This window comes from Nycticebus coucang, chromosome 10 (assembly GCF_027406575.1).
Source record: "Nycticebus coucang isolate mNycCou1 chromosome 10, mNycCou1.pri, whole genome shotgun sequence".
Taxonomy (NCBI): Eukaryota; Metazoa; Chordata; class Mammalia; order Primates; family Lorisidae; genus Nycticebus; species Nycticebus coucang.
The window spans coordinates 107,816,993-107,830,332 of NC_069789.1; the positions used below are offsets into that span (position 1 = coordinate 107,816,993).

The following is a 13,340-nucleotide window of genomic DNA, read 5'->3' on the forward strand; positions in this document are numbered from 1 at the left end:
GCACTGGTGGGTGAAAAGAGATGTGGATGGTCTGGAGAGTTTAACACATACGTTACCTCAATCCTGCACCTTCTCAGTGTAGCAAGCAACCACTGATAGATAACGCCTTAAGTATAAATATAAAATCTAATTTTGATTATTATGGTGGAAGTGCTATTATATAACTCCTTTTTTTTATTAATTGCATATTACAATTTTTTCCTTTAACTTTAAAACCATACCATGTTTTTGTTGGCCATATAAAATTGTAGTGTGTGGATTTGCAAGAATACAATTTAATTCTTTTTTGCAGAATACATTTTTTAACAATAAAAATGATCTGTGTATATCCCTGTATATAGTCTTTTATACATCTCTGTGTATTTCCTGTGCTTTAGTTTCTCGAAAGTGGTTAGTTGGATCAAGAGCTACATTAATTAACTTTTATAATTCATTGGATTTTACTACCAGAAAAGAAATATGTATTTCTGCCAAGGAAATTCACAGTATAGATGGGAGAAGGGGAGAGGAATCCCTTTTCCATGCTTCTTCCCCCATTCCTTTTCCCAGGAGATAATCAGCTAACAATTTCTTGCATACCTTTCCAGAAGTATTACCTGCATTTGTGTTTATCCTTAACAAACAAATGAAAAAACACTTACCAGAGTTCTTTCTTACAATCTTGAACAACTTGCATATTTTACTAAATCTATGGAGACATTACATTGGTCCTTAATAGTTTCATACAGTTCTACTTCACTTTTTCCCCAGGTTACATCAGATTTCCTTATATCAAAGACAGGGTCATTTATTTACTCGTTAATCATCGTTCAATTTCTTAACTGTTTTACTGAATGCAATGCAGTGGATTTCACGCAGTGTGAGTTCTGAGTGGAAGGCTGGCAGGTGTCAGTCGTGTGCGAGGCTACCCGCTCCTGCAAACCGGCGCTGCGGTTTTGCAGTTTTTTATGCAAAGAGTCAGGTCAGGGTTTTTCTTTTGCAGGTCTCCAGGCATTTGTATTTTCCTATGAATTGTCAATTTCCTCCTCTTTGCCCATCTTTCTGGCTTGATTTGGTCTTTATCTTGTTGGTTTCCAAGAGCTCTTCGTTTATTAAGGAAATGAGCTGGGTGTCTTTTGCGTGTCCCAGGTGGAAAGTCTTCCCGTTTATCGTTCATCTTGAGATCTCATTGTGTATGTTTTTGCCTGTAGGATTTGCATTTTTTTCATTTAGAGAAATGTGTAAATTTGTCTTTTTCTTTAGTGGTTTTGCATTTGACCATCATTAGTGGACTTTTCTCCATTGCACCCCCACTCCTTTGTGGGGGGCCGCACCCCCACCACGTACCCCCGACCCCCTTTCGGGGCCCCTTGCGCGGGCTCGGTTGACGTCAACCCCTAACCTTGGGGCCAAGCTGTTACTGTGGCAACCGCAGCGGTATTGGCATGGGGTGGGGGTGTGGCTAGGACCTCGGGCGAGCAGCGCCTGTGCTGATTGGTTGGCGGGAGTCCCGCCTCTGCGGAGCAGCCTGACAAGGAGGCGCTGTCAGCCCCTCGGTGCAGACTCCGGGAGCCGCAGAGGAAGAGGGTCTCGAGGCAGGGATGTCTACTCTGAGCTGGTGGCGCCGCCGGGCGCCGGGTGCTGTGTGGGCACGCTAGACATCCGCGCTCCCAGCCGGGGCGTGAGGTGAGGTGAGTCTGCCCGCCTGGCTGCTCACTGTGCCTTGGCGCCCGCACAGTGTCCTGCGGCAAGTTAACAATCCCCTCAGTAGGGGTGAGCTGGGTGGGGTGCAGGGACTGGGGGCCTGAGTAGATGGCCGCCTTGTGGAGGTGCTGTGGACAGGGGTCCCCACACCATCTTGCCTGCTGGGGTTGTGGGCTGGGGGTCAGGGGCAGCACAGGCTGCCGCGCGGCAATCTTGTGCAACGGACTGAATGGTCTAGGAGCTTCTGTCATGGGCAAGTCTGTGCAGTGTGGATGCCACAGGCGGGCGCAGTCAGTCACTGACTGCGCAGGGTTTCCTCAGGTGGGTCTGGGGGCTGTGGAGGACCACTGCGCCCCGCCCCGCAGGGCCTCTGATTGGTTGGGGCTGTTGGTCGGGGCGCGGCTTGTTTTGCCGCAGTGACCAGGGGAGGAGTTAGGAGCTACAAAGGGGCAGAACGAGGCCCAGGGTAGTTCTGCTGCCGCGGAGCAGCTCTTCCGGCCCCTCCGGGTTGGCCGACCACTGGTGAGGCAGGGCCAATGGCTGAAGTGACTGCAGGTGACTTTGGTCCTTGACGGGTCTCAAGAAGCCCCACCTGACCTGCGCTACCTCTGATGCGGGCGGCTGAGGTCTGCTGCAGGGGCGTAGCTCAGCTGGCAGGTGGGGGTGTGACAGCGGGCCCCGCCTTCTCTGTGTGAGGGGAGGCTGTGGAGGATGCCCTCCGTGTACCTGCTTGCTGTTGGAGGAACTGGCAGCAGGGCTTGACTTCTGACATAGGCCAAGATTTGCCGCAGCAGCTGATGCCGCAAAGCCGCTGCCCTGAAGGATAGGGCCGCAGGTTGTCAGTGTACCCGCGGTTACTCCTTGGCAAAGTCTGGGGACTGCAGAGGGGCACCAGTTCCCTATTGGTGTCTAACCCAGACTTCCTTCAACCTAGTGCGGGGGGGCACTAGCAGGTGTATTGTGCAGGACCCCTGTCTACAGAGTTGAGGGGCTGGTATGTTTTGGGACTGACATCTGTAGAGCCTTGCCTGCCCACTGTGGTGCCATCTTCGCTGGGTGCAGGTTCAGAGCACTTGAGGGTTACTGCGCAGGCGCTTTCTTCTGTGACAGCGAGGCAGGCTTTAGGGGGCGGGCCTGAGGGAGGGCTGTGTCTTCTTTAGTGACTGACAAAGCTGCAGAGCCCCGCCCACATGGGTGCCGTCTTTGCTGGCCCCAGAGGGGTGCTTAAGAGTTACTGCACAGACGTCATCTTGAACTACTGCTGGGTTTGCCGCAGGGGCGGGATCACGGGAGGGGCTGCTTTCTGAGTGACTAACCGGGGCCTGTTCCAGCTCTATGTGGCCAAAGGGGGGCGCCTGTAAACCTCAAGTTTACTGGGCAGGCACCATCTTGAATGACAGTGGGCTGTGAGAGGAGGAACTTTAGTGACGAGGGGTGAAGCCTATTCACTCTAATGCTGCTAGTGTTGGCCAAAGGGTGACAGTCTAAATGTACTGAGTAGATGCCACCTTGAATGACAACTGGGCTAGCTGGTGAGGGTGTCCTACCCTAAAGCTAAGTGCCAGAGGCCCGCTGTGCAGGCGCCATCTTGATTGACAGCTGGGCAGGTTCCTGAAGGTGGGCCCAAGCCCCACCCACCCTAGCACTAAGAGTATTGGCTCATAGTGGGTAGCAGAGGCGCACTGTAGGCGCCATCTTGAATGACAACTGGGCGGGCTAGTGAGGGTAGGCTGGAGCCTCTTTGAGTGCTAAGAGTGTTGGCTCATAGGGACCATCATGAATGACAGCGGGGTGGGCTGGTGAGGGTGGCCCATCCTCGTGCTTATAGTGGGTAGCAGAGGTGCACAGCGCAGGCACCATCTTGTGTGATAGCTGGGCGGGCTGATGAGGGTGGCCCACCCTAGTGCTGAGTATTGTTTTATGGGGGCAGCAGAGGTGCACTACGCGCGCGCCACAGTGAATGACAATGGGGTGGGCTGGTCAAGATGGTCCACCCTAGTGCTAAGAGTGTTGGCTCATAGAGGGCAGCAGAGGCGCACCGTGCAGGCACAACCTTGGATGACACAATCTTGAATGACATCTGGGCGGGCAGGTGAGGATGGCCCACCCTAGCGCTAAGAGTGTTGGGTCATAGGGGCAGCAGAAGCGCCCTGCGCTAGCGCCATCTTGATTGACAGTGGGCGGTTCAGTAAGGGCCGAGCCCCACCCACCCTATTGCTAAGAGTGTTGGCTCGTAGAGGGCAGCAGAGTGCACTGCGCAGGCGCCATCTTGGGTTCGTGAAGGGCCGAGCCGCACCCACCATAGTGTTAAGAGTGTTGGCTCATAGTGGGCCACAGAGGTGCGCTGCACAGGCACCACCTTAAAAGACAACTGAGCAGACTGGTGAGGGTGACCCACCCTAGCACTAAGAGTGTTGGCTCGTAGGGGCCAGCAAAGGCGCACTGCGCAGGCACCATTTTGATTGACAGCGGGTGGGTTGGTGAGGATGGGCCGAGCCCCACCTACCCTAGTGCCAAGAGTGTTGGCTCATAGAGGGCAGCAGAGGTGTACTGCAGCAGGTGCCATCTTAAATGGCATCTGAGCGGGCTGGTGAGAGTCACCCATCCTAGCGCTAGAAGTGTTGGCTCATAGTGGGCAGCAGAGGCACACTGCGCAGGCTTCATCTTGATTGACAGCAGTCGGGTTCGTGAAGGTGGGCCCGAGCCCCACCCACCCTAGTGCTAAAGAGTGTTGGCTCTTGGGGACAGTACACTGTGCAGGCTGGTGAGGGTCACCCACACTAGCACAAAGCCTGTTGGCTCATAGGGGGCAGCAGAGGCACACTGCGCAGATGCTACCTTGAATGACAACCGGGAGAGCTGGGGAGTGTCCCACCCTAGCACTAAGAATGTTGGCTCATAAGGGGAAGCAGAGGAGCACAGACGCCATCTTCAATGGCAGCTATATGGGCTGGTGAGGGTAGGCCCAAGCCCTTCCCGCCCTAGTGCTAAGAGTGTTGGCTCAGGAGGCAGCAGAGGCACATTGCACAGGCGCCACCTTGAATGGCAGCTGGGCGGGCTAACGAGGGTAGGCTGGCCCTTCCACCCTAGTGGTAATAGTGTTGGTGCATAGGGGGCAGTACAGAGGCAGTGCGCAGGCGCTACCTTGAATGACAACCTGGCTGGCTGGTGAGGGTGGGCCCGAGTCCCTCCTACCCTAGCACTAAGAGCATTGACGTATAGGGGACAGCAGAGGTACACTGCTCAGGCGCGGTCTTGAATGGCAGCTAGCGGGCCGGTGTTTGCCACTATCTTGAATGACATCTGGGCAGCCTGGTTAGGGTGGGCTTGAGCCCCTCCCTCCTTAACGCTAAAGAATGTTAGTTTGTAGGTGGCAGCAGAGGCGCATTCCCACTGCGCAGGCGCTACGTTGAATGACAGCTGGGAGGGCTAGTAAGGGTGCGCCCAAGCACTGCCCACTCTACTGCTTAAATGTGCTGATTGGGGGCGGCGCCTGTGGGTCAAAGGAATAGGGCGGCCAGCCCCATATGCCGGAGGTGGTGGGTTCAAACCCAGCCCTGGCCAAAAACTGCAAAAAAAAAGAAAAGTACTGATTGGGGGTCACAGGGACACAATACGCAAGCGCCATCTTGAATGACAGCTGGGCGGGCTAGTCAGGGTGAGTCCAACCTAGCACAAATGTGAGGGCGGATTGGGGCAGCAGAGGTGCAGTGGGCGGGTACCATCTTGAATGTCAACTGGGCTGAGTGGCTTTGGAAGTTAGCGGGGACTGCAATGTGCTATTCATTCATCTGGTGCCATCCCTGCTGGCCGAGGGGTGGGGCCTGGTTTGGAGCCGTCTTGAATGACAGCTGGCTGCAGGGACGTGCCCACCGAGCCCCGCCCCGCCCCGCCCCAGCCTAGTGCCGCAGTGCCGCCATCTTGGGCAACAGCGCAGAACTGGCTGGTGGCGCTGAGCTTCCAGCAGGGGGCTCCAACCCCAGTCCCAGAGAGCTTAACGCCTGAGAAAAGACGGTCCAAATCAGGGTTTTAGTATATTTGGAGGAGGGAGGGGGACGGATTCACTGATGCAGCTGTGGGGTCAATGAGATAAAAGTGGGTCTTTGCCCCAGATTAAGGGGTTTTTAAGAGATTTAGGGAAGAATGGGATTTTAATTGAGCCAATGTATTAGGTTGGCCTCCGGGTATAAGATTGTGGTCTGGATTACCTTTGTCAGCTTGGAGGGGTTTTAGACAGTCTGTGGAATGGCAGATTTGGAGGCACGGTTGGTCTTGTGAGGTCTCTGGGTTGGGAAGGGAGGAAGCTCACGGTTGGTCTCTGGGCTGGGGAGGGAGGAAGCTCAGTAGGCGGTGAGGGGGGGGTCCCAACTTCCATCTAAGCTGCTGGGATGCCCCCATTTGGGAGATAGGGAAAGTGACACTGAATTTCCACTCCCCACTGCATTTGCCAGTGGCTGTAGTGCCACATTTTATTGTGGGATCATTTTGTTATCGTTTTTAATTTTAGAATTTTAGAATATTACATACTTTGTTTTTTGTACAAATTAAACAAACGTGGAATAATTTTTGATAAATGAAATCTTTAACCTCAGGAATGTAAACCAGAGCTGCAATTGTGAAGCTATTAATATTTCCCCCAGGGGTCTCTAACTGATGCTCTGGGGCGCAGTAGGACTTAATTGTGTATGTGTTGTCAGTCTGTTGGGAGCACATTCATAAGTCCTGAACTATTGCCCATGATTAAGTAATTATACCATTAACAAATGACGATGACTACATTGAGGTCCTGATAGATGGATAGCTGTGCCATATAGCTAATCAGTGGCAAATAGGGTTCTTGAATTGATACCTTAATCAAGACCCCAGAGAAGGATCTAAAACAGGCTAGAGATTGCCCTGACATAACCTTGTTGGGGAAAGGGTGCAACCTAGCCTTGGGGAACAGGACCTGTGGCCCTTCATCCTGAGAGGAATGCTCTTCTGGTGTCACTTTGACTTCTGCTGTCAATGGAGATAAAGGTGAAGTATTACATTGATGTTTCCAGCCTGAGGAACCCAGTACTGTAACTGCAAAATAAATTGGGCATTTCATGTTTTTTTTTTCTTTTCTTTCCTTCTACAGCTCTGTCTTCTTGACCTTTCTCCACCCTTCTCAGAGACAACTGGCAAGAGGAAGAGGAACTAGGTCCAAACAATAGGTGGCTGGGTGCAGGTGAGTTGAACTTCCTCCTCACAGGCACACCTGTCCTTGAAGCAACCACTGTCCTTTCTTACCCTGACACTTTCCTGCTGCACACAGTTCCACATAACCAACAAACACTGTGTGTGCTCCCTGCAAACACACAGACTCTTCTAGTGGGTTGGGCATTCACCAGAAATTCTCCTCCTTCGTCTCACACCATTCTTGGTATCCTACTTCTTTTTTCAACACTCAACTACTCTCTCAGGCCTATTTTTTCTTTGTTGTCTGATGGTTAAGAAGCATGAGAGATTCATCGACTTACCTGGTGTTGTTGATGGAGTATGTACTTTGTGCCAGGTACTGGGAAAATGACTCCAATGGGAAAGGAAGTGTTTTCATGGACTGTATAGTCTATTGGGGAATTAAAGATGTGGAAAATACATTTGTGTGATTCATTTCAAGAGAACATTCACTGACAACTTCATCAGGGAGAGTCCACATAGGGCTTCCCTGTGATGATTGGGAAGTCCCTGGAAGGCTGTGAATGGTGTGTGTCATGGGGAGAGGAGTCAAAGCAGAGGGGACAGGGATGTTCCTGAGGGATGCAGATGGAGGAGCCGACACTCCAGGATGCCTAGCACAAGGGAAGAGTTGAGTGGCATCTGACTGAGGTGGGAAAAGGTAAGTTGGGAGTCATAGTAAAAGGCCTTTAATCAGTGGTAGGTATTTGGGCTTGACCTGAAGTACATTGGGAAGTCGTTGTTAATTTTTTAAACATGGGAATAATTGGACTTGTAGTTTTGAAAAGATCATCCATCTGGTTATAGGGTACAGTAGAGGAGGGTGGACCAGTGGGAGGAGACTATCTTGGATCTGGGTGAGGTGGCTTGGCTGTGGTCACATCCTGGGGATAATAGGGTGAATTTGAGAGGTGCTGCAAAGGAAGATTCCACGGGACTCACTCTTTGTCCATGGCTTACTGACTGATGCAGAGCAGGTACAGTGAATCATGATGAGGGCAAGTGAGTAAACACACAAAGGTTGTCCATTTGTTCACTCTGTTAGGAAGCATTGGTACTGGCCCTGATCCAGGACAGGGTCATGTCAGACTTGGGGTCACCAAAGGTGGGTGATGTCATCCCTCGCTTCAGTGTATACTCTTCAGTGTATTCTGAAGGAGGATTCCTATTAGAAAGAGAGGTGGCTATGCTGATCGTAGAATACTGTCTGGAGAGAGCCAATATGCCCAAGTGGCCCTGGGAAAGGGCTGGTATATTCCTGGCCTCATTGATTGCTCAAGGTATCCAGTACAGTGCTGAAGCCTGTGGAGACTTAGAAACCTTCCTTCACCTCAGGACCCAATGTCAGCAAATCTACACCTAATGAAGCTCAAGAGCCTTAAAACCATACTGGAGGCGTGACTTGAGATAGCATGTTCTCAGTCCCTCAATTCCGGCTTGTTAATTCATGGCAGGAGACCCCAATAGCAGGCACCCAAGGACTGAAACTGTGTCTGATCAGCAGATTCTCTCCCTGTAGGTAGACCTACATGGGAAGCAATGCTGTAGGGAGAAGGTTGCATGGTGAGTATGGAATTGGAACCCAGAGGATATGGGTGAGCCTTAACAGCACCATTGTAACATGGTCTGGTGTAGCCATCTGGTCAGAGTGGTAGCCCTTGCTAGAATTACCAGGGAAGCCCCTTTTATTACACCACTCACCCTTCTTATACTCCATGTAAGTTAGGTCTAACTAGAGTAGTTCTTGCTCCTGTAGGTGATTGGATGAACCATGCTTTGTGGACTGCTTTTTCATGCATCCCCACTTAAAAATGTTATAAGCCAATTATTGTTATCAGAATACAGCCAAATAAGTGATACTAGTCTGGAAGACATTTTATCTCTTTAAAGTAGCTATATTTGTCTTGAGCCATTTTTTGTGCTGCTCTTAAAACTGAACTCCTAGATAATATTTCTTCTTTTTCTAAACTTCTGGGGAAGTTCCTCAAGAATGGACAACAACAAGGAGATTTTGCTGCAGTGTGGTAAGTGCTAAGTAGATGTGATAGAAGCAAGCCCAGATGTTGAGATGGAGAAGCCACCCAGCAGAACAGAGGGTGGAGATGGTGGCCTGTGTGGTAGAACTGGTGGTCATTTACTTCTGGGCTCACATTCCCATATAAAGTTGTTCGCTTGACCCACTATTGTCTCGTATGTACCTTGTTCACAATTGAGTGGACTAGACTGGACACCTGAGTCCTAGAACACTGGTCTCAAAGCACAGCTCCTGGGTCACTCAGTTGCCTATTTCCTGGGGAGCCACAGAACCCCTGAGTCATTCCCCCCAAAGAGGCAGCACCCCAGGCAACCCCTTTGCAACCCTGAGTTTGAGGACCACTGTCCTAGAAGGAATCAGACTGCAGGGTGACGTTGAGAGTTGGGGTGAAAGGACATAGGCTGGCAATGAGTCTTTCAGTGTTGGGCACTTAACCCATGAGGTGAGGCTGGCCTAGGGCTGGGACGGCATCTTGCTGTATGTGCTGAAGTGGAGCACGTCGGTCTGCAGAGAGGCAGGAGAATGGAGCAAACAAGAAGAAACTGCATGCCACGCTGTCCCTGAGGCGGAGAGTGTGACCTCCTCTGTTCCTGACTATAGAGTTCTCAATTCCAGCCCTCTTTTATTGAGGTAGGTAGAATGAGTTAGAGGCAGAGTGTAGGTGCACCATGGGGAGGGGTCAAAGTAAGTAGACACAGGGCTGCAGGAGACACAACGGAGTTGCTTTAGTGTCCAGGGGAGTGAGGGAGTCTTAAGATAGTGGGGTCACAGTGTGTCCTCCTCCCTGCCTGCATAGGGCCCAGCCAGCATCTGATGCTCTTCTTCAGTTGACTTCTCCCCTGGTCAGTTCAACACTGACCCATGGCTTCTCTGAGTGAGGAGAAAGATCAAAGATCCCCCCCACTGGTTGTGAAGAGCCACAAGTATTTCATCTTTGTTATACATTATATTAATTGTGAAACTTAGTCCTTATGGGACCCTACTCGTAAAATGGAAGTGAAGTGTAATAAAATAGCTGAAGAAAGGCATCAGTACTACCATGCAGACCCCCGTGGCAACACTATCATGAACTGGCAGTGCCCCTGTTCCATGGTTCCAGACGTTCCAGGCCATGAATGGCTGTTTCATGCTTTTAGACACTCAGTGGGAACAGATTCTTGGAAGGCTGAAGAACAACTAGAGCCCCATAAGCACCCTCTCTGCCCTGCCAAATGGACGGATCCTTCATCACTGGCCCCATTATTTGGCTCCTCTCTCCCTCCCCTTGGAATTGGGGACCATTTTTACTCCCCTGGGACAGTAAGTTGGTCCCCATGGGTCCTACCTGCCCTTGGCTGCTCATGCTGAGATTCCCACTTTAAAGAGAAAGCTAAGGAAACTGGAGGGTTAGTAATGAGGTTATAGGGGTACACAGTTTCAAGCCAGGAAATAAAGATGGATTTGTCCCGGGGCCAAAATTCAGTGTTGACCTGTGAGATGGAGGGGACAGCTATCAGTGAAGTGAGGGGTTGGGATAGGGCATGGTGCCAGATACTGAGCCCCTCGGTAGCAAGCTCACTAGAGAGGGGTCACAGAGAGCAACTAGAGGATGCCCAGGAATGCTTAGGGAAGAGGAGGGGGTCAGGGATGTTGTGGGAACACTAGTGGAGAAGTCAAGGGGCTGATGGGGTATAACAAGAATACCGAAAGGAAAAGGAAACACTCCATAAGATGACAATTGAATTTACTTCCAAATTTTCATATTCCATTTTTTTCTGATTGTGAAATGGAAAAACACAGAAGCATATTTTATTAATGGTTTATTTTTTTTGATATATTTCCCCGTATTATGAATAGTCTTTATACAGGTTTATATGGAAGTTCTCTTCCAGTCTAGTTTATGTGTACTGCCATACATTTAAATAACTAGTATTGTTGTGTTTTTTGCTTCAGTGATTTCGTTAAACATGGCAAACTCAAGTCTTCCATCTATAGCTTTGCTTTCTGGAAACTGCACTATGTTCCATTGTGCGGATATTTTCATTACTTCCTGTGCAAACATAAATGAGTGTATTTGTAGTTGGAACAATATAGGTATAGATTTTAAAAGGTTTAGTACTAATTGCAACAAAATTTATCAGTGGACATGGCTTAGAGTTTCTACATTGAATATTTTGCAGTGCCTGAATGAAGTACCATCTTTTGTTTGTAATCAAAAAATCTACAAAATTTCTTAAAAACATGATTTAATGATTACTAACATTCTCTTAAAGACTTTTTCATTCCTTGTTTATTGAAATCTGAGGAGGAAAGCTGTTTATCGAGTGCTGTGACTTATTAATAGCCGTGGTGGCCCCCGTGGCCTTAGCCACTACCTATCCCTAATTTCCTAGGGGAGGTGTGATACTAGCAATAGTTTTATTGGTCTTTCTTAAGGTCAAAGGCCTACTCTGGTCTTGATAAGTGTTGGCTGTCCCCTCTTGTCCCTATATGTTATCATTTAGTCCTAAGAAATTTCCTAGTTTGTATGTAAATAGTGAATCCTTTTCCTGATTTAAAACCTTCATCATAACTAAGTCCCATGTATGTGAATACTTCCACACAAGCTGATTTCTAGACTCTCTTAGTCGAAGGGTGGACTTGCCCTCCTACCCATGTCCTCATGTTGGAAACAACACTTCATTTTCTTGTATTTAGGCCATTTTATAGACAAATCACCCCCTACCTCATAGACCTTATGCAGAGTTGTCTGGATATCGTGTGCATTTGTTCTTCTAGAAGAACTGCATTATTTGTTTGTCTAAGCTCCCCACCTTAACAAGAGGATATTTTTAATGGGATACATGTATCTTCATTTATTTGGGGCTTATTTCATGTCTAGCCCCACTGCCGGTTGCCTTTTAGGCTGCAAGTGGAGGACAGGGTGAGCCAGGTAGGGGTAGGTAACCTGGCCAGGAGGGCAGCTGATCTCATGTATGGCACATTTGGTGACCGGTAGCCCAGCAGAGGGTGTCAGCCACACTTACTGTCCCTGGCTTTGGCTCTGGGTTGCTGCAACATGACCTGTGGTCATGGTTACATAGCAACACACAATAGAGCACATGCTGACCTCTGCCTGGTGCTCACTTCTCCTCATTTCCTTCACATGCAGTTCCTTTACCTGCCATCATTGTTCAGTGCTCCAACTTTCACCTTTTACATACCAGAAATTAGATGTATATGCCAGGATTTAACCATAGCGTACAGCTAGCTGACTTTTAGCTTTTTAAAAAAACTAATATTTTATCTACTTGACTATCTTTGTCCTTAAATGGAGACTTGCTGGTTCAAAATTGAATCCTGTTTTTGTAATGTCTTTAAAGAGAGGCTAAAATGGCATTCAGAAATACAGCTCATGCTTGCACCAGCGAGCTTCTTCCCACCCTCACCAGTGTAGATTTTTATCTTTTCGTTATTTGCCCATTTGACATCAAAAAAATGTTCATTGTTATCTTTTATGTTTCTTTGATTTCTGAAACATAACTATTGGCTTTTATTATGCCAATTTTATGATCTCTGTGTATTCGTGTTTTTTATTTTCATGTTAGGCTATTTTTTTTTGTAGAGACAGAGTCTCACTTTATCGCCCTTGGTAGAGTGCTGTGGCATCACAACTCACAGTGACCTCCAATTCCTGGGCTTAGGTGATTTCCTTGCCTCAGCCTCCCGAGTAGCTGGGACTACAGGCACCTGCCACAACGCCTGTAGCAGGCGTTGTTGCAGTTTGGCCGGGTTCAGGTTTGAACCCTGCACCCTCAGTATATAGGGCTGGCGCCCTGCCCACTGAGCCACAGGCGCCGCCCATAGGCTATCTTTTTATAATGTTAAGAGCTTTGTACCTTAGAAATCTTTTCTTCTATATTGCAAAATACTTTCCCCCTCTGTTGCTGGTTTGTTTTTATTTTGGTTGATTTTTATAGTGCAGAACATTTGGAACCATCTGTATTTTCCTATCTTCCATATGGGGGTCTTTTCAGCAAGCTCTTCTGTTGAGGTTATGCTTCAGCTCTCTCCCCCTCTCTCTCTGCCATGGTACACAGTGCTTCTGCAAACATATTTACACACTTTTTAACTCTTCATCTTTGTGTACCCAGGCTGATAGTTCTGTGAGCATGATTTCAGAGGGGAAAATGGCAGGACAGGGTATGGCATTATATTTAAGTAGTGGTAATTGCTGGGGTAATTGAGGAGTATATTCAAATTGCAACTGCAATTTCCATAAGTATATATTGGGTCCCAGAGGTTTCCAGGTTGGTTGTTCAGGGTTTTCTAAATTGACTATCAAGTCATTTACAAATGGCCAGGTTAGGACATGACCCTGGACCCAGCTGGGATGGGGGGAGCAGGGGAAGGGAGGAGAGCCTGGGCCCAGCATTGGTGTGAAGCTGTTAGTACTTTCTGT

General features: G+C 48.9%; 1 protein-coding gene across 4 annotated transcripts in view; it reads left to right on the forward strand.

Moving 5' to 3' along the window:
- Positions 1–1,531: 1,531 nt before the first annotated feature.
- PEG3 (paternally expressed 3) overlaps positions 1,532–13,340 on the forward strand; it is a 29,589-nt gene continuing 17,780 nt past the window's right edge. For all 4 annotated transcript variants that reach the window (XM_053607056.1, XM_053607059.1, XM_053607057.1 and 1 more), the window contains exons 1-2: positions 1,532–1,670; positions 6,806–6,895. The gene's annotated coding sequence lies outside the window, so the exon portion shown is untranslated. The remainder of the gene's footprint in view (positions 1,671–6,805; positions 6,896–13,340) is intronic.